The sequence below is a fragment of the Palaemon carinicauda genome, chromosome 14 (assembly GCF_036898095.1).
Source record: "Palaemon carinicauda isolate YSFRI2023 chromosome 14, ASM3689809v2, whole genome shotgun sequence".
Taxonomy (NCBI): Eukaryota; Metazoa; Arthropoda; class Malacostraca; order Decapoda; family Palaemonidae; genus Palaemon; species Palaemon carinicauda.
In genome coordinates this window covers 5,033,502-5,052,295 of record NC_090738.1, presented here as the reverse complement: position 1 = coordinate 5,052,295, position 18,794 = coordinate 5,033,502, and the positions used below count along the sequence as shown (strand labels likewise).

The following is an 18,794-nucleotide window of genomic DNA, read 5'->3' as shown; positions in this document are numbered from 1 at the left end:
TCATCTAAGATATATGTGTTAGACAATGAATAATACAATGATTTGTATATTGATCGTCATAGACTCTTCTAACTTACAGTTGTTAATATATTAACATATTACATAATTGCGTACAACATTATATAACACGATGCTGTTTGTGGTGTGTATTCTCTGCAAATTCTCGTTCATAACTACTTTATACATTCACGATGGAGATGTGTTTATGTTTCGCACATCAATGGTTTGATTCTTTTCCTCTGGTGGTGTTCAACATGTGTTTAAGCTAAAGGTTAATGCGCCTAGGACGAGCGCTTCCATACTCAATAGTAAGCACATTTCTCTCGCTAGCTTTTAATTCTGTTTATTCTTGTTGCTTTTCTCCATTATGGCTATATTATTTATTTCACACATATAATTATTATATATTCCATATTGAACCTTGTTATCAGTATTCGTAACATAAGAAGAAACTGGAGGCTTTTTCCAAGTGCTTCGATAATTTGGATTTGACAATTAACGTGGGATACGCTGTGTGATACTCTGATTACCTAAGAATATATACGACAAAGATATCTTGTAAGTTTTGTATAGTTTGTGGACTTCCCTTGTGTGGTAGGACCAGGGAAAAAACCTAGAAGTAACATTTCCTTTTTAATTTACGATGCCATTTTCCACATGTCTCCTTAATTACGAATTATTTTGACCATGTACGCGACCCCTTTTCTGTTCTTATTTATATTCGCTTCCTTATTTCCTTTATCTGCATACCATTATCCTAGGTAGACCTACTTATACATTTATCGCATCGTCCTTTAGTTTTACTCTGGAGCCTATATCACAGTGTATTCCTTTCCTTCCTCGGAAAAAAACATATCGTCTACAAATATCAGGTGGTTATTCAATTCAAATATCCTTTATCAATGTTATATCCTTTCTACTGATGCTATACAGCATAGTTTGGATCCAAAACACAGTTCCTTGGTTAATCTATATATAGTATTTCAAATCTAATCTGTGCGTTGCTATGTGTTCTGTATTTCCAATTTTCTTCAATCTCTTCTATATATAAGTGACCCTACGAAACTTCAACTTGCTTGAAATTCTAAGTACAACATTCAGTTTTTCGTGTGATGGTGGTTCCAAGAACGACCTGCCTACCCGTGTAGGCCTATATGCTATTTCCTTACTAATCTTTATGGTACACTTCACATCAGGTTTCATTTTCGCAGAGAGCAATGATAGTATCGTAAACCCTCCTATAGTGATCCAGCCATTCCATCCATCTGTGTCTTCCATCAACCAGTGGCCTAATTAATAGTTGTCAATTAAATTTTTATATACAAATACCATTATATATGCACTTTCCCAAAAGTTTATATTATACTTAAACTCAACAACAGAACCTGGTGAATAGTCAATTTATGTAATCTGGTGTCAAAACATTTTATTTATAATTCTTAATACGAGGTTTGCCTGATTCTATCGTTTCAATTTTGTTATTTGGTATAGCCTACACCAAGTATAACTTTGCAAATTGCAAGTTGAATATTGGCAGAATTCCTTTACCATAACCCAACTACAGTGGGCTATTTATTTCTCGGAAATTACCAATATTTCTGTATGTGAAGGAATCTTGCGGTACTACGAATTCAAGTACTGACAACAAGGACCTTTTAGCAAAGTTCCTTCATTGATGAACTTTCACTGCATTCCAAGAATCTTTGTGAAAAGGCATTTTCAAGCTTCGCGAGTAAAATATCAGTAACTTTCTCAGAATGACACTTTTCATTGGTATCCTGGAGAAATTGTTTATTTCGTCGTTTTAATCTTAAGTGTATTTTTTTATAGTCACCTCCTATGTGTTTATAAAGTTCGTGATCCACGGTGATTCATAAGTCTGTTTCGTATCTAAAGTTTACTAAAACAAAGAGTTGACTACATCTACAGGATGTAGAAAATAATCTACAAACAAGATTAGTAATGCTGTGACATTCTTAATTTTCCTAAAGACGTCGCCGAATATTCCCTTGCCCATTGTAGAGTTGACGTAAGGCAATCCTTTAAGACATTTTAGTATTAACGGATGTATAATGGAATATAAAAACATTTGAAATTCTGTCTAACACGAAAGGAATAAAAGTAAAAAAGTATCAAGAGAAGTAAAAATATTTGTCACTATATATTATTTGTAAGATAATGTATTAATTCATATATAACTGCAACTCAGAGTTGACGTAAGGCAATCCTTTGGACATTTTAGTATTAACGGATGTATAATGGAATATAAAAACATTTGAAATTCTATCTAACACGAAAGAAATAAAAGTGAAAAAGTATCAAGAGAAGTAAAATGATTTGTCACTATATATTATTTGTAAGATAATTTATTAATTCATATATAACTGCAAGTCAGAGTTGACGTAAGGCAATGCTTTGGACATTTTAGTATTAACGGATGTATAATGGAATATAAAAACATTTGAAATTCTGTCTAACACGAAAGGAATAAAAGTAAAAAAGTATCAAGAGAAGTAAAATGATTTGTCACTATATATTATTTGTAGGATAATGTATTAATTCATATATAACTGCAAGTCAGAGTTGACGTAAGGCAATGCTTTGGACATTTTAGTATTAACGGATGTATAATGGAATATAAAAACATTTGAAATTCTGTCTAACACGAAAGGAATAAAAGTAAAAAAGTATCAAGAGAAGTAAAATGATTTGTCACTATATATTATTTGTAGGATAATGTATTAATTCATATATAACTGCAACTCAGAGTTGACGTAAGGCAATGCTTTGGACATTTTAGTATTAACGGATGTATAATGGAATATAAAAACATTTGAAATTCTGTCTAACACGAAAGGAATAAAAGTAAAAAAGTATCAAGAGAAGTAAAATGATTTGTCACTATATATTATTTGTAAGATAATTTATTAATTCATATATAACTGCAAGTCAGAGTTGACGTAAGGCAATGCTTTGGACATTTTAGTATTAACGGATGTATAATGGAATATAAAAACATTTGAAATTCTGTCTAACACGAAAGGAATAAAAGTAAAAAAGTATCAAGAGAAGTAAAATGATTTGTCACTATATATTATTTGTAGGATAATGTATTAATTCATATATAACTGCAAGTCAGAGTTGACGTAAGGCAATGCTTTGGACATTTTAGTATTAACGGATGTATAATGGAATATAAAAACATTTGAAATTCTGTCTAACACGAAAGGAATAAAAGTAAAAAAGTATCAAGAGAAGTAAAATGATTTGTCACTATATATTATTTGTAGGATAATGTATTAATTCATATATAACTGCAACTCAGAGTTGACGTAAGGCAATGCTTTGGACATTTTAGTATTAACGGATGTATAATGGAATATAAAAACATTTGAAATTCTGTCTAACACGAAAGGAATAAAAGTAAAAAAGTATCAAGAGAAGTAAAATGATTTGTCACTATATATTATTTGTAGGATAATGTATTAATTCATATATAACTGCAACTCAGAGTTGACGTAAGGCAATGCTTTGGACATTTTAGTATTAACGGATGTATAATGGAATATAAAAACATTTGAAATTCTGTCTAACACGAAAGGAATAAAAGTAAAAAAGTATCAAGAGAAGTAAAATGATTTGTCACTATATATTATTTGTAAGATAATTTATTAATTCATATATAACTGCAAGTCAGAGTTGACGTAAGGCAATGCTTTGGACATTTTAGTATTAACGGATGTATAATGGAATATAAAAACATTTGAAATTCTGTCTAACACGAAAGGAATAAAAGTAAAAAAGTATCAAGAGAAGTAAAATGATTTGTCACTATATATTATTTGTAGGATAATGTATTAATTCATATATAACTGCAAGTCAGAGTTGACGTAAGGCAATGCTTTGGACATTTTAGTATTAACGGATGTATAATGGAATATAAAAACATTTGAAATTCTGTCTAACACGAAAGGAATAAAAGTAAAAAAGTATCAAGAGAAGTAAAATGATTTGTCACTATATATTATTTGTAGGATAATGTATTAATTCATATATAACTGCAACTCTGTTTTTTATAGAAAACGGTTCCGAAAGATTTGCAAACAGGGTTGCCAGTTTGGCCTATTTTCCGGCCAAAAAAAACTCAAATTTGACCTTTTGTATTTAAATAGGTTGGCCTTTAGTAATATGAAAAAAAGCCGGCCCTTAAATACTATATTTTTGACCTTTTTCTATTAATGGGTTGACCTTTTAAAGCCTCTGTTGATTAGAAATTGACCTTTTCTCATTTAGAAAACCTGGCAACCCTGTTTGCAAACAACAACAGTGAGTCAGGGTTGCCAGATGGGTTAGTCTAAAAATCCCCAAAACAACCCAAAAATCCCTATTTCCACAAATATCTTCTCTTCTGATCATGTAGGCTTTACTAATATAGAAATTAATCCCTATAATTCATATAAGCACAAGAAAATTAATTCCAACAATATAAAGGTTTACTCATCTTTGTTTCTTCTTCACATCAAGTTGCACGGAATATCCCCCATCAGACACCAAAAATCCTCAAATCTAGGAATAAATCCTCAAATCTAGGAATAAATACTCAAATCTAGAGATAAATCCCCATAGCTGGCAACACTGCAGTGAGTGGACTCGGCTGACATTGCATCTGACGGGTAAGTTTGTGTTTCCTGTAATATTTCACCATTTCCGCTGGTATTTGAACAGTCATCTTCGAGGATTGAGCCTCGTGTGTTGTTAATCGGTTTCGTTCCTGACAAGAAGTAAGTATCGGTCTCGTACTTGGCTTACATTTAGTGTTAAATGCTTCAGAAATGTTGGGCATGGAATTCAATCTGCCCGTTTTGTGGGTGGATTTTTTTATACGAGTGACGTAATGTAAAAGTTCCATTTGAGTTCTACAATTATCAGAAAAATCACATCGTTGTCAGTGATGAAATACACCTAATTTTTTCTTCAGTAAACAATATCAGTGTACGTTATGGCATTGTATTTCATAACCATAGGAATACATTAGCTTCTGGCACTCACTAACCTCTATGTCATTCTTGTGGCATTTTCTATCAAGTATTTGTTAAGGTACATTCGTGGTTACAAGTGTCCAATTAGTCGGTAAGGCCATTTCCTTTTATATGTCCTAATAATTACAGGTAAAGAAAGCTTATTGATTTTGCCCATTTTTCCGACCAATTAATTGTTTAATGCGTTTGCCAATTTTTCCGGTTTTCCTTGGGGTCAACTCCAGATATCTGCATTATTTAGGAATTGTAAGTACAAAAATATTAATAGCCCCTAATTTTATAGTTTATTTATGACATATTTGTTTTTGATGTTGTTAATAGTTTATATATGACATGTCTGTGTTGACGTCGTTACTTATTTTAGAATGATTTATTGTTAATTTGTTCTCTTCATTTATTTATTTCCTTTTCTCACTGGACTATTTTTCCCTGTTGGAGCCCCTGGGCTTATAGTATCTTGCTTTTCCAACTAGGGTTGTAGCTTGGATAGTAATAATAATAATAATAAGTCTTAAGGAACCTTGGATATGTGCAAGTGTATTAAAGTAATGGTTCCATATCATATCCTAAGATTATAAGATGAAGTATATTCACATATTCCAAAATATTTTATTATTATTATTATTATTATTTTTTAAGTTAACCCTTTTACCCCCAGGCTATTTGGAAATTTCCAACCCTTAATCCCCATGGGGTTATTTTTTTTCAAGCACATTTTGCAGTATATTTTTTTCCAAATTGCTCTAACAGCCTTAATTTTTGACATAGAGGGGTCAGGTTGGTCTCATTCTCTTGGAAAATGCCTGAAGTTTCTTAAAAAATTATCAAAAATATGCAAAAAAAAATTTTAAATAACATTTTTTTGCAAGGACGTACCTGTTCGTCCATAGGGGTAAAGGGATGAGTTTTGTGAAACGTACCAGTACGTCCTTTGGGGGTAAAAGGGTTAAGATAATACTGCCTTGCTGTGTAAGGTTTGTTTAATTTTGGTTTGGATAATGATCTTGGATAGACAAGGGTCCTATTTTGCAACTTTAAATGTTTTTAAAGTGGAGGATATGATGAAATGTTGTTATGAAGAAATTAATTGCAATATGATTATATGCTTTCCAACTGTTGAAAACTAGTATTGTAGTTCTGGGATAAATGTGGTCAACTGATTTAGTGATACAGACTTTCCATTTGTAAAATGCTTCACATTTGATGTAAAATTTCTTATTTGCGTAAGTAAGGATTAAATTTCATAAATGAAGTTATGAGGCATATGAAAATTGTCTTTGTGTTTTTACTTCACTCAACTATTCATGATTATGAAGAAAATGAACTAAGTTGTTCTTCCTGGTTGGAGAGCAAAGAATAAGGTTTATCACAGTTGACATGAGGATTGCCTTGCACATATTGGATTTTGTATTATATCTGATTATTTAGAAAATGTCCTTGGGCCACAGGCTCATGTCAAATGAGGTTCCAGTGGGTCGTTACAAGTTGCAAGTGTCCTCCAGTTGAGTAAATAATTACAAAAGTGACCAGAACAACTTTTATTCATTAACCCTTTTACCCCCAGGCAATTTGGAAATTTCCAACCCTTAACCCCCAAGGGGTTATTTTTTTCCCAGCACATTTTGCAGTATATTTTTTTTCAAATTGCTCTAACAGCCTTAATTTTTGTCATAGATAGGTCAGGTTGGTCTCATTCTCTTGGAAAATGCCTGAATTTTCTTAAAAAATTATCAAAAATATGAAAAAAATAATTTTTATAGCATTTTTTTGCAAGGACGTACCGGTACGTCCATGGGGGTAAAGGGATGGGTTTTGTGAAACGTACCAGTACGTCCTTTGCGGGTAAAAGGGTTAAGTTACAGTATAAAATCTGCAGGAGGGGGAAAATCATGTCAAGAGCCCTGTCTGAATGAGAAGATTTTACATTATGAACGAAATTCTGTTGGGTTTCCTACAAACTCTGAATTGTTCCGGTAAGGCCATACTCACAGGTTTAGAACATGCTGAACAACATTGAATCAGTCTATTAGGGTAATGTTGAAATTAGTCAAGTTAGAAGGGTCAGCAGGTGGATCTCTGGTAGTAGAGTCGGATATGTTTGAATTTTTATCGCAGCAGTTGGGCAAAGTGATTCAAAACAAAGGATGTGGTTTTCTTGATAAGAAAACAAGAAAGGAAATGTTGGTGATTGGGAATTGATGCATTATTTCAATCTTGTTTTATTTGTATATATAGGTGTTGTACCATATAGAGATACAATATGTATATATACAGTATATATATATATATATATATATATATATATATATATATATATATATATATATATATATATATATATATATATATATATATGTATGTATCTTATTGTGTGTGTATATATATATATATATATATATATATATATATATATATATATATATATATATATATATATATATATATATATATATATATATATATGAATATATATATATATATATATATATATATATATATATATATGTATATATATATATATATATATATATATATATATATATATATATATATATATATATATATATATATATATATGAATATATATATATATATATATATATATATATATATATATATATATGTATATATATATATATATATATATATATATATATATATATATGTATATATATATATGTATATATATATGTATATATATATATATATATATATATATATATATATATATATATATATATATATATATATATATGTATATATATATATATGTATATATATATGTATATATATATATATATATATATATATATATATATATATATATATATATATATATATATATATATATATATATGTATATATATATGTATATATATATTAACTGAAGTGATAAAGACTAGACTAAACAATTGTCACATTATTTTGATTGCATTATGATTTTACCTTATTACAAAAAGCTTCTACAACATTAACTGTTTTATGTCTATACTAGCAACTCGTCAGTATGCTGTGGTTCACGCCACTTTATTTTGAAAGGACCAACTCTCTTCCTGGATATTGAAGCTATTTGATCTTAGTAAAGTACTCTATGTATACACCTTCTAAGTCCTTCTATCCTGCCAGATACTGTATCTGAATATTGTTCACTTTCTTTTCACCAATTTTTCGTTTGCAATCTTTCCACATGAACAGGATATGTAATCACATTTATAACCTCTCCATCAAAGTGAACATTCTTGCTCTTATATTAACACACTTACACAGTACAGTATCACGCTTTTCATTCTTTTCATGTTATGCTAACAGTTCTTCTTAGCAAGGTTGGTAGCGTCGCGGATCTCTATTATAGAGGTCCCGAATTCGGTCCCCGCCAGGGACGCGAATACCGTGAGACCTTCTACCGGGGGGTACTCCCACGTGGCGCCTGGGGGGGAGGTTAGAGGGGACTAGTGATAATCCCTGCTGGCTAATAGTCGCCCGAGGAGGACGATGTAAATCGTCTCAGTGGAGACCTAAAACCCGCAACTTTAACTTTTTTAACTTTATACACTGTGAATATCTCTATTCTGCTTTAATATACAGTAGTAGAATTTGTTCAATAAATCCTCAAGATATTCCAAGTGGGGCTTCCGTAGACTCTTAACTTGCTTCCAATGCTTCGACTATTATGTTGCCTCTTCTCACATCTTATTTATTATCCAATAGATTATTATTAAATGCTTGCACAAATCAATGGTTTCTATTCATCCACCATCTTCCGTGTTCTCATTTATCCACTTACATTAATCATATTCACACCTGCAACTTTCTCCAGTTGCACACATTTCATGTTTTTAAATAGTAACAATTTCTTTACATTATTCTTAATTGTTATCCTACCATCAGCTATTACACATTACTTTCACAAAGGTTTTCTTATCGTGATATGCCTTTCATCTACATTCAATGTCATTTCTAACTTTACACTCAATCCAATCCTAAAAGATTTTAAAGATTTGGGGAAAATTTGTCAGAAACACATCTAAACCTATCCAGTCACTAATTTCCCTCCACAACTTATCCTCTGTACCATACATCCATAACACTTTCTGGATCAGTCGCAAAGTTTTTATTTGGTTGTGCGTGTTGTAAACTTTTTCGGGATCAGTCGCAACGTTTTTATTTGGTTGTGCGTGTTGTAAACTTTTTCTGGATCAGTCGCAACGTTTTTATTTGGTTGTGCGTGTTGTAAACTTTTTCTGGATCAGTCGCAACGTTTTTATTTGGTTGTGCGTGTTGTAAACTTTTTCTGGATCAGTCGCAACGTTTTTATTTGGTTGTGCGTGTTGTAAACTTTTTCTGGATCAGTCGCAACGTTTTTATTTGGTTGTGCGTGTTGTAAACTTTTTCTGGATCAGTCGCAACGTTTTTATTTGGTTGTGCGTGTTGTAAACTTTTTCTGGATCAGTCGCAACGTTTTTATTTGGTTGTGCGTGTTGTAAACTTTTTCTGGATCAGTCGCAACGTTTTTATTTGGTTGTGCGAGTTGTAAACTTTTTCTGGATCAGTCGCAACGTTTTTATTTGGTTGTGCGTGTTGTAAACTTTTTCTGGATCAGTCGCAACGTTTTTATTTGGTTGTGCGTGTTGTAAACTTTTTCTGGATCAGTCGCAACGTTTTTATTTGGTTGTGCGTGTTGTAAACTTTTTCTGGATCAGTCGCAACGTTTTTATTTGGTTGTGCGTGTTGTAAACTTTTTCTGGATCAGTCGCAACGTTTTTATTTGGTTGTGCATGTTGTAAACTTTTTCTGGATCAGTCACAACGTTTTTATTTGGTTGTGCTTGTTGTAAACTTTTTTTTTCTCAAGCTTCTTTTATTTTTACACCTCTTTTATTGTGTAGACCCGGTATTCTCCTTGTCCTCCCATTTTTGTCATCAATCTGAATATTGTGTATTTGAATAGCTGATAAATATGCATATGCTTTATCCTTTCATCTTTTGAGAGAGAAGCATAATGGTGTCACTCTTCTAATTTTGGCCAGTAATTTTTAATTAATGCTATTGTTTGCTTCGTTTCATTCTAACTGTATCCCAGTACAGTTCATTGATATATAGGTATAGTGATTTAGGGGATTTTCAGATAAGTCATCCAAAAAGGACCTTTCACTTATACATTATAGACTACAATATCTATTGTGTATATGCATGCCGTACATGTTATTATTATTATTACTTGCCAAGCTATAACCCTAGTTAGAAAAGCAGGATGCTATAAGCCCAAAGGCTCCAACAAGGAATATAGCCCAGTGAAGAAAAGAAATATGGAAACGCTACAAGAGAAGTTTAAGAACAATAATATTAAAATAAATCTTTCATATATAAACTATAAAAACTGTAAAATGACGAGGAAGAGAAACAAGATAAAATAGTGTGCCTGAGTGTACCCTCAAGCAAGAGATCCCTAACTTAAGACAATGGGTAGTGCCATAGCCTCTGTACCATGGTCTTCCACTGTCTTGGAGTTCTCTTGTTTTTGGGTACACTCCAGCACACTATTCTATATAATTTCTCTTCCTCCTGTTTTGTTAAAGATTCTATAGTTTATATAGGAGATATTCATTTTAATGTTGTTACTCTTCTTAAAATTTTTTATTTTATTTTTTCCTTTGCTCACTGGGCTATTTTTAATGTTGGAGCCCCTGGGCTTATAGCATACTGCTTTTCCAACTAAGGCTGTAGCTTAGCAGGTAATAATAATATTAATGATGATAATAAATAATAATAATAACAATAATCATAATGGAAGACCATGGTACAGAGGCTATGGTACCACCCAAGGCTAGAGAACAATGGTTTGATCTTGGAGTGTCCTTCTAGAAGAGCCTCTTACCATAGTTAAAGGTCTCTCTTTTACCCTTACCAAGAGGAAAGTAGCCACTGAATGATTACAGTGCAGTAGTTAACCCCTTGAGTGAAGAAGAATTGTTTGGTATTTTCAGTGTTGTCAAGTGTATAAGGAAAGAGGAGATGTGTAAATGATAGGCCAGACTATTCTGTGAATGTGTCGTCAAAGATGAAATGAACCGTACCCAGAGAGAGGGATCCAATGTAGTACTGTCTGGCAAGCCAAAGGACCCTGTAATTCTCTAGTGTTAGTATTTCAATGGGTGGCTGGTGTCTTGCCCAACCTACTACCTATATGGTGTGTATGAGCAGAAACACAATATTACATAGTGTAAGTGAGAAATATCTCAAAGGAAACTGATTATATTACTAATTTCCTGTTGCTTTAATATCTTGTAAGATTTTATTAACCCTTTTACCCCCAGGCTATTTGAAACTTTTCAACCCTTAACCCCCCAGGGGTTATTTTTTTTCAAGAACATTTTGCAGTATATATTTTTTAAAAATACTCTAACAGCCTTAATGTTTGTCATAGAGAGGTTAGGTTGGTCTCATTCTCTTGGAAAATGCCTGAAGTTTCTCAAAAAATTATCAAAAATGTGAATAAAAAAAATTGTAAATAGCAGTTTTTTGCAAGGACGTACCGGTACGTCCATGGGGGTAAAAGGGTTAAGAGGGTTTAACAGGAAAGGATTTACCTTTAGAAATACCACAGTACAATAGTGCAATATGTTATACAGTAGATAATTATATAAAGAAAAATATTTTTTTCCTTTGTCATTGTTTACTTTTTCAACCTTTAAAAATGGTTACTTAGTACTCCTCAGTAAACCATTATTGGTTGTATCTATTCTTTGTGTAAAGTTCGATATGCTTGTACTTATTATTGTTCATGCGAGTTGGGGTTCCAAGTGGGCTAGGCTTATCTAATTATATGAACTTTGTTTGAGTTATCAAACACTTTCTCCATGGCACTCCTGATATTTTGGGGTTTCCCAGCAGCTGGTATCCTGTCACTTTGCTTCTACCACTTCTCCAAAAGTTTTTCTTAATCTTGTCCAAACCTACTTCCTAGCCTTTAAATGCTTTATCTCGGCTACATCCTTGTTCCTCATTTGTGCTTTTTCTTCCCAGAAAACTTGCCATTAGATTCTGCATTGTATAATGCTGTATATCATCTTTCCTGTCTTTCCTCCATTTTCTTTGCTAGAGCTCATGTCACAGTGTTTATGTAAATCTGCCAAATTTCTGCTTGCTTTACCAATGAAAAACTTGTTTTCCAAAAGTTTAGCAATCTCTTCATTTCATCCATTTGTTCCTATCCTTTTCAATTACTTTCTCAATCCCATCATATTAATTAAATATGTAAACGATAACATTCTTTGCAGTATCTCCTCCACTGTCTAATCTTCTCTATTTCATCACTGTGCATTAATTTATACTATGTTTGGATGAATTGAGTACTGTACAGTGTACACTACACTGTTTTGAGATAGTATCTGATGGTAAAGTAAGACCCTTTTACATTAACATAGTAAAGTTTTCAATATTAAACTTACCCGATAATCATGTAGCTGTCAACTCTGTTGCCCGACAGAATTCTATGGAGGGATACGCCAGCTATCACAATACTAGAAGGGGGTGTACTTACCAGCGCCACCTGTGGCCAGGTACTCAAGTACTTCTTGTTGACACCTCCTCAATTATTCCTCTGTCGTGCTTCTGACAAGACGTTCTGGGATACGCTTATGTTCTTGGAGTATTTTCACGACTTTGGTGAAGTATTTCTCTTTGATTTCGGCTGTCGCTTTACTGGAAACTTCTATTTTAGCTTAGTTAGCTTTTGGAATTAATTTGATTAATTTTGGTGACGAAGAGAGTATGAACTCTCGTTCACCTTTCAATGGCCGACCCTTCCCTTAGACGGAAGTGTTGGTGTCTAAGAGAGTATAGACTCTTTTTCTTAATTTTGCATAACAAAAGTTATAGATTTATTTTATATCTCTCCGCCTCTTATAGGCCTCTTCGATTAACTTCCTTTTATTATAAACTTATTAAAATTAATTTTTATATTTGTTTATATTCGACCTTCCTAATACAGTAGTAGGCGGTCTTTTCTTGGTACCGAAGTTAATTATCGTGAGCCCGTCATTTCGGTTTTACCTGTTAACATATTATGCTATTTTAAGGTCTTTGAAAGAATTTCTTTGATAGTCTCGTACTTTTTCAAAGTTGAACTAACGTTTTGTTTGTCTCGGCAGTTGTTGACGTTCAGAACGTTTCAACTTGCACTCTATCGTTACGATAGAGAAAGAATGTTCACGGTTTCACATTGCAGTAAGAGTAACCGTGTCTAGCGTTTTGTTCATTCTTTCTTAACTTAATGGTTTTGATCCTAATAAGGAACTTTTCTTTTTGGGAAATATTTCAGTTTTTTCCTTTAACAATAATATGTTTTAACGATATATATGATTGGGCTCTTCTCTCAGGTTCTAAGTCAAGAGAGAGAGAGAGAGAGAGATAGAGACGGAGGGAGAAAGAGGATAAACGTTTCCCTCAAGCCTGCCAGGCGTACGAGTAACGTCGTTATCGTTTTGCTCTTATCCCTAGTCTCTTTAGGGGAAGAAACTAAACGTTTCTAGAGTGATCTAGTGTTTAGTCTCTTTCCAGCCACTGAATTTTCTTTCATTAGATTTTTCTGTTACATAGTAATTCTGTTTTCGCAATTACTAACTTTTGAGAAGGATAGAATTGCGTGTTTCAGGTACAAACCACTTAAAGTTTCGAGTTCAGTGAAATAAGTGCAAACAGAAATCAAAGTGATAAGTGATTAGCGCAAAGTATGTCAGTGTTATGCGTGAGGGTACTTTTGTGCGCGCCAGTCGTCCTCCCAGTCCGGGACCTCTTGCAAGCTCCCAAGCCCAGGGGAGAAGCAATGTCGAAGGATTAAAGGGTTCGGCAGGCCTTGATCGGCGCACAGAAGTATCCTCGGTGGTTGTGGGCGTGTCTTACCGAGACCGTCACTCCCACCCGCAGACGATTGAGCCCTTATTTTGCTCGTCTGCAGAAGAGATTTAGAGGAGAAAATATAGGCAGAGTAACGCTGGTCTCAGGTCTCAAGACCTCTTAAACGTAAGTCCAGACCTATGCCAGACGTACGAAGTAAAGTTCAACAACCCGGATGCAGTCATTGGGTTAGCTCTGACTCTCCTCAGTCATCAGTTTGTCGGGCTGAGAGTGCGCCTACACTCCCCCCGCCTATGCTCGCTCCACCTGATCGCAGTACCACCTGCCAGGCGTACGATGTTGTGGACTCTACTACAGTCCATGCAAGCACAGCTTTCGGACCTGATGCGTGAGTGTCGTGCTGAGAGTGTTGCACCTCCTCCTCCTCCTGCACCGGTGGTGCACCAACCGCCTGTGCTGCACCCGCCTGCACCGGTGGTGCACCAACCGGCTGCACCCGTTCAACCTGTGCTGCACCCGCCTGCACTCGCTGCACCCAGTCGCAGCACCATCTGCCAGGCGTACGATGTTGTGGACTCTACTACAGTCCATGCAAGCACAGCTTTCGGACCTGTTGCGTGAGTGTCGGGCTGAGAGTGTTGCACCTCCACCTGCACCCGTTCAGCCTGTGCTCAACCCGCCTGCACTCGCTGCACCCAGTCGCAGCACCATCTGCCAGGCGTACGATGTTGAACCTCTTTCTGTGTTCGCTGTTCCCAGTGTTGTTCAGCCTCAGCCTTCTTTAAGGCAACCTTTGGTTTGGGATCAGGAGGATTACTCCACTCTTCCTCCTCCTCCCCTGGCTGCTCCACCGGTGGTGCAACTCTCGGTGGAGGTACAACCTCTTCCACCTGTGAGTCAGTCTCCTCAGCTGCTGCACCGAGCTCAACCCGTGCACCCTGATCCTGCGCCTCAGACACCTCTGCTTGCGGGAACTTTACCTTGTTCTGCGCAACCTCGGTCTCTTCACGCTCCACTCATACCACAGGAACAGGAACTTTCTGCACCTTCCACTGTTGTTGTTCCAGCTCGTTCTGACTCTGCTGTTCAGCATACCTTACCTCCTTTTTCAAACCATGGCAAAAATATGAATCATGAGTTATGAATGTAAGGTAAACATTATGTTGATTTTTAAACCCCATGCAAGCATGCATAAAGCACTCTAGCACTGGTCATGGAATTTCTGAGAATGTTAAACGCCATGCACACGCTCTGCTTTCCTTACAGCAGGCTCTGCTTACAGCAGGCTCTGCTTACTACATGCTCAGCATTCAGCATGCTCTGCATTCAGCATGCTCTGCATACAACATGCTCTGCATACAGCATGCTCTGCATTCAGCATGCTCTGCATACAACATGCTCTTCATACAGCATGCTCTGCATACAGCATACTCTGCATTCATCATACTCTGCATACCTTACCGCATGCTTCTCAACATATCTTGGGTTGTTGCCAACTCACTAGACTGTCAAGCAGTTTCATAACGTTGCCTTCTAGTCTGCTGCTTTTGCACCAGTGAACCCTCACTCAGAGAACTTAGCTTTTCTAGGATAAGGTCCCTGTAGATGAGAAAGTTCTTTTCTCCCTCCTTCTGATATTCCCTTGAGGACTCTGTCATTTGGAGGGAGCCTTTAGCTGCATAACCTCTTATGGACTTTTATTTAAGCATAACATGCTTACAGGGAAGGTAATGGTTCCACTTCAGCCGCTAATCCCGTCTGTTACCACACCTGCTCCCATAGACCTTGAGCTGTGTTGCATGACATGCAGTCCAAGCTTAGTCCTTGTTAGAGGATTTTTTTGTTTACGGAGTCAATGTGTCACGGGGAAGACGTTCAACAACCAACAGAAGGGACTTGTTGTGACGCAGTGCGGCTACCTCAGCAACCCGTTAAGGAGTTGTCTGTACGACCCAGATAGTCTAGACAGATTCGGGTTGTCACTGTACTTCCTCGCTTGCCCATGATTGACAGTTTACAGACTGTGCAGCAGTATCATGATCTTGTGTCCGGCTCCGTCAGACGACTGGCTTTTAAGAGCTCCCACAAGTCGTCGCTGTCTGGAGATTTTCAAATGGACTATGGTTCTGACCAAGGAACTGGGCCTCCTGGTCAATTTTGAGGAGTCTCAGCTAGTTCCATCCCAGACCATTGTTTCCTTGGGTATGGATCTTCAGAGTCGAGCTTTTCGGACTTGTCCGTCGGCCCCAAGGATCTTCCAAGCCCTAGAATGCATCCAGAGCATGCTGAGAAGGAACCGATGCTTAGTCAGGCAGGGGATGAGTCTAACAGGGACACTTTCATCGCTGGCCCTGTTCATCGAGTTAGGGAGACTCCACCTCCGCCCCCTTCAGTATCATCTAGCTGCTCACTGGATAAAGGACATGACGCTAGAGACGGGCTCAGTTCCTGTTTCCGAAGAGATGAGGTCTACTCTAACGTGGTGGAAGAACAGCATTCTTCTCAAGGAAGGTCTACCTTTGGCTGTTCAGACCCCCGACCACCGTCTCTTCTCGGACGCATCGGACACGGGCTGGGGTGCGACACTGGACGGACAGGAATGCTCGGGAACATGGAATCAGGAGCAAAGGACACTTCACATCTATTGCAAGGAGTTGTTGGCAGTTCATCTGGCCTTGATAAACTTCAAGTCCCTCCAGCTTAACAAGGTGGTGGAGGTGAACTCCGACTACACCACAGCCTTGGCTTACATCTCCAAGCAGAGAGGGACTCATTCGAGGAAGTTGTTCAAGATCGCAAGGGACCTCCTCATTTGGTCAAAGATCGAAAGCTCACGCTGGTAACGAGGCTCATTCAGGGCGATATGAATGTCATGGCAGATCGCCTCAGCCGTAAGGGTCAGGTCTTCCCCACAGAGTGGACCCTTCACAAGAATGTTTGCAGCAGACTTTGGGCCCTGTGGGGTCAGCCAACCATAGTTCTATTCGCTACCTCGATGACCAAGAAGCTCCTCTTGTATTGTTCTCCGATTCCAGACCCAGCAGCAGTTCGCGTGGATGCCTTTCTGCTGGATTGGTCCCATCTCAACCTGTATGCATTCCCGCCGTTCAAGATTGTCAACAGGGTACTTCAGAAGTTCGCCTCTCACAAAGGGACACGGTTGACGTTGGTTGCTCCCCTCTGACCCGCGAGAGAAGGGTTCACCGAGGTACTGCAATGGCTGGTCGACGTTCCCAGGACTCTTCCTCCTAGAGTGGACCTTCTGCGTCAACCTCACGTAAAGAAGGTACACCCAAACCTCCACGCTCTTCGTCTGACTGCCTTCAGACTATCGAAAGTCTCTCAAGAACTAGAGGCTTTTCGAAGGAGGCAGCCAGAACGATTGCCAGAGCAAGGACGACATCCACTCTCAGAGTCTATCAGTCTTAATGGGAAGTCTTCCGAAGCTGGTGCAAGGCCAATGCAGTTTTCCTCAACCAGTACCACTGTAACCCAGATTGCTGACTTCCTGTTACATCTAAGGAACGTAAAATCCCTATCAGCTCCTTCGATCAAGGGTTACAGAAGTATGTTGGCAGCGGTTTTCCGCCACAGAGGCTTGGATCTTTCCTCCAACAAAGATCTACAGGACCTCCTTAGGTCTTTTGAGACCTCAAAGGAACGTCGGTTGTCCACTCCAGGCTGGAATCTAGACGTGGTCCTAAGGTTCCTAATGTCATCAGGATTTGAACCGTTCCAATCAGCCTCTTTTAAGGACCTCACATTAGAAACTCTTTTCCTCGTGTGCTTAGCAACAGGTAAAAGAGTAAGTGAGATCCACGCCTTCAGCAGGAACATAGGTTTCACATCTGAAACGGCTACATGTTCCTTGCGGCTCGGTTTTTTTTTTTTGTTTTGTTTTTTTTTTTTTTTTTTTTTTTTTTTGGCTAAAACGAGCTTCCTTCCCGTCCTTGCCCTAAGTCGTTCGAGATCCCAAGCCTGTCCAACATGGTGGGGAACGAACTAGAGAGAGTACTTTGCCCTGTTAGAGCTCTTAAGTACTATCTAAGAAGGTCAAAACCATTACGAGGACAATCAGAAGCCTTATGGTGTGCTATCAAGAAGCCTTCTCTACCAATGTCTAAGAACTCAGTTTCTTACTACATCAGGCTTCTGATTAGAGAAGCAAATTCTCATCTGAAGGAAGAAGACCTTGCTTTGCTGAAGGTAAGGACACATGAAGTGAGAGCTGTGGCTACTTCAGTGGCCTTCAAACAGAACCGTTCTCTGCAGAGTGTTATGGATGCAACCTATTGGAGAAACAAGTCAGTGTTCGCATCATTCCATCTCAAAGATGTCCAGTCTCTTTACGAGTACTGCTACACCCTGGGTCCATTCGTAACAACGAATGCAGTAGTAGGCGAGGGCTCAGCCACTACATTCCCATAATTCCATAACTTTTTAACCTTTCTCTTGAATACTTTTTATGGGTTGTTCGGTCGGCTAAGAAGCCTTCCACATCCTTGTTGATTTGGCGGGTGGTCAATTCTTTCTTGAGAAGCGCCGAGGTTAAAGGTTGTGATGAGGTCCTTTAGTATGGGTTGCAGCCCTGTATACTTTAGCACCTTTGGGTTGATTCAGCCTCCAAGAGGAACGCTGCGCTCAGTAAGGAAGACGAACTTAAAAAAGAGACAGAGTAACGGTTCAATTCGACTTCCTTACCAGGTACTTATTATTTCATTGTTATTTGAGATAACTGTTATATGAAATATGGGATACTTAGCTATCCTTTAATCTTGTACACTGGTTTTCACCCACCCCCCTGGGTGTGAATCAGCTACATGATTATCGGGTAAGTTTAATATTGAAAAATGTTATTTTTATTAGTAAAATAAATTTTTGAATATACTTACCCGATAAT

At 36.9% G+C, this 18,794-nt stretch overlaps 1 protein-coding gene across 2 annotated transcripts in view; it reads left to right on the top strand.

Moving 5' to 3' along the window:
* Positions 1-4,638: 4,638 nt before the first annotated feature.
* LOC137653403 (ninjurin-2-like) overlaps positions 4,639-18,794 on the top strand; it is a 28,243-nt gene continuing 14,087 nt past the window's right edge. The window contains exon 1 of one of the 2 annotated variants that reach the window (XM_068386758.1): positions 4,639-4,673. The gene's annotated coding sequence lies outside the window, so the exon portion shown is untranslated. Of the gene's footprint in view, positions 4,674-4,713; positions 4,782-18,794 lie in introns of those variants that run through there. The other variant, XM_068386759.1, reaches the window with a different exon arrangement.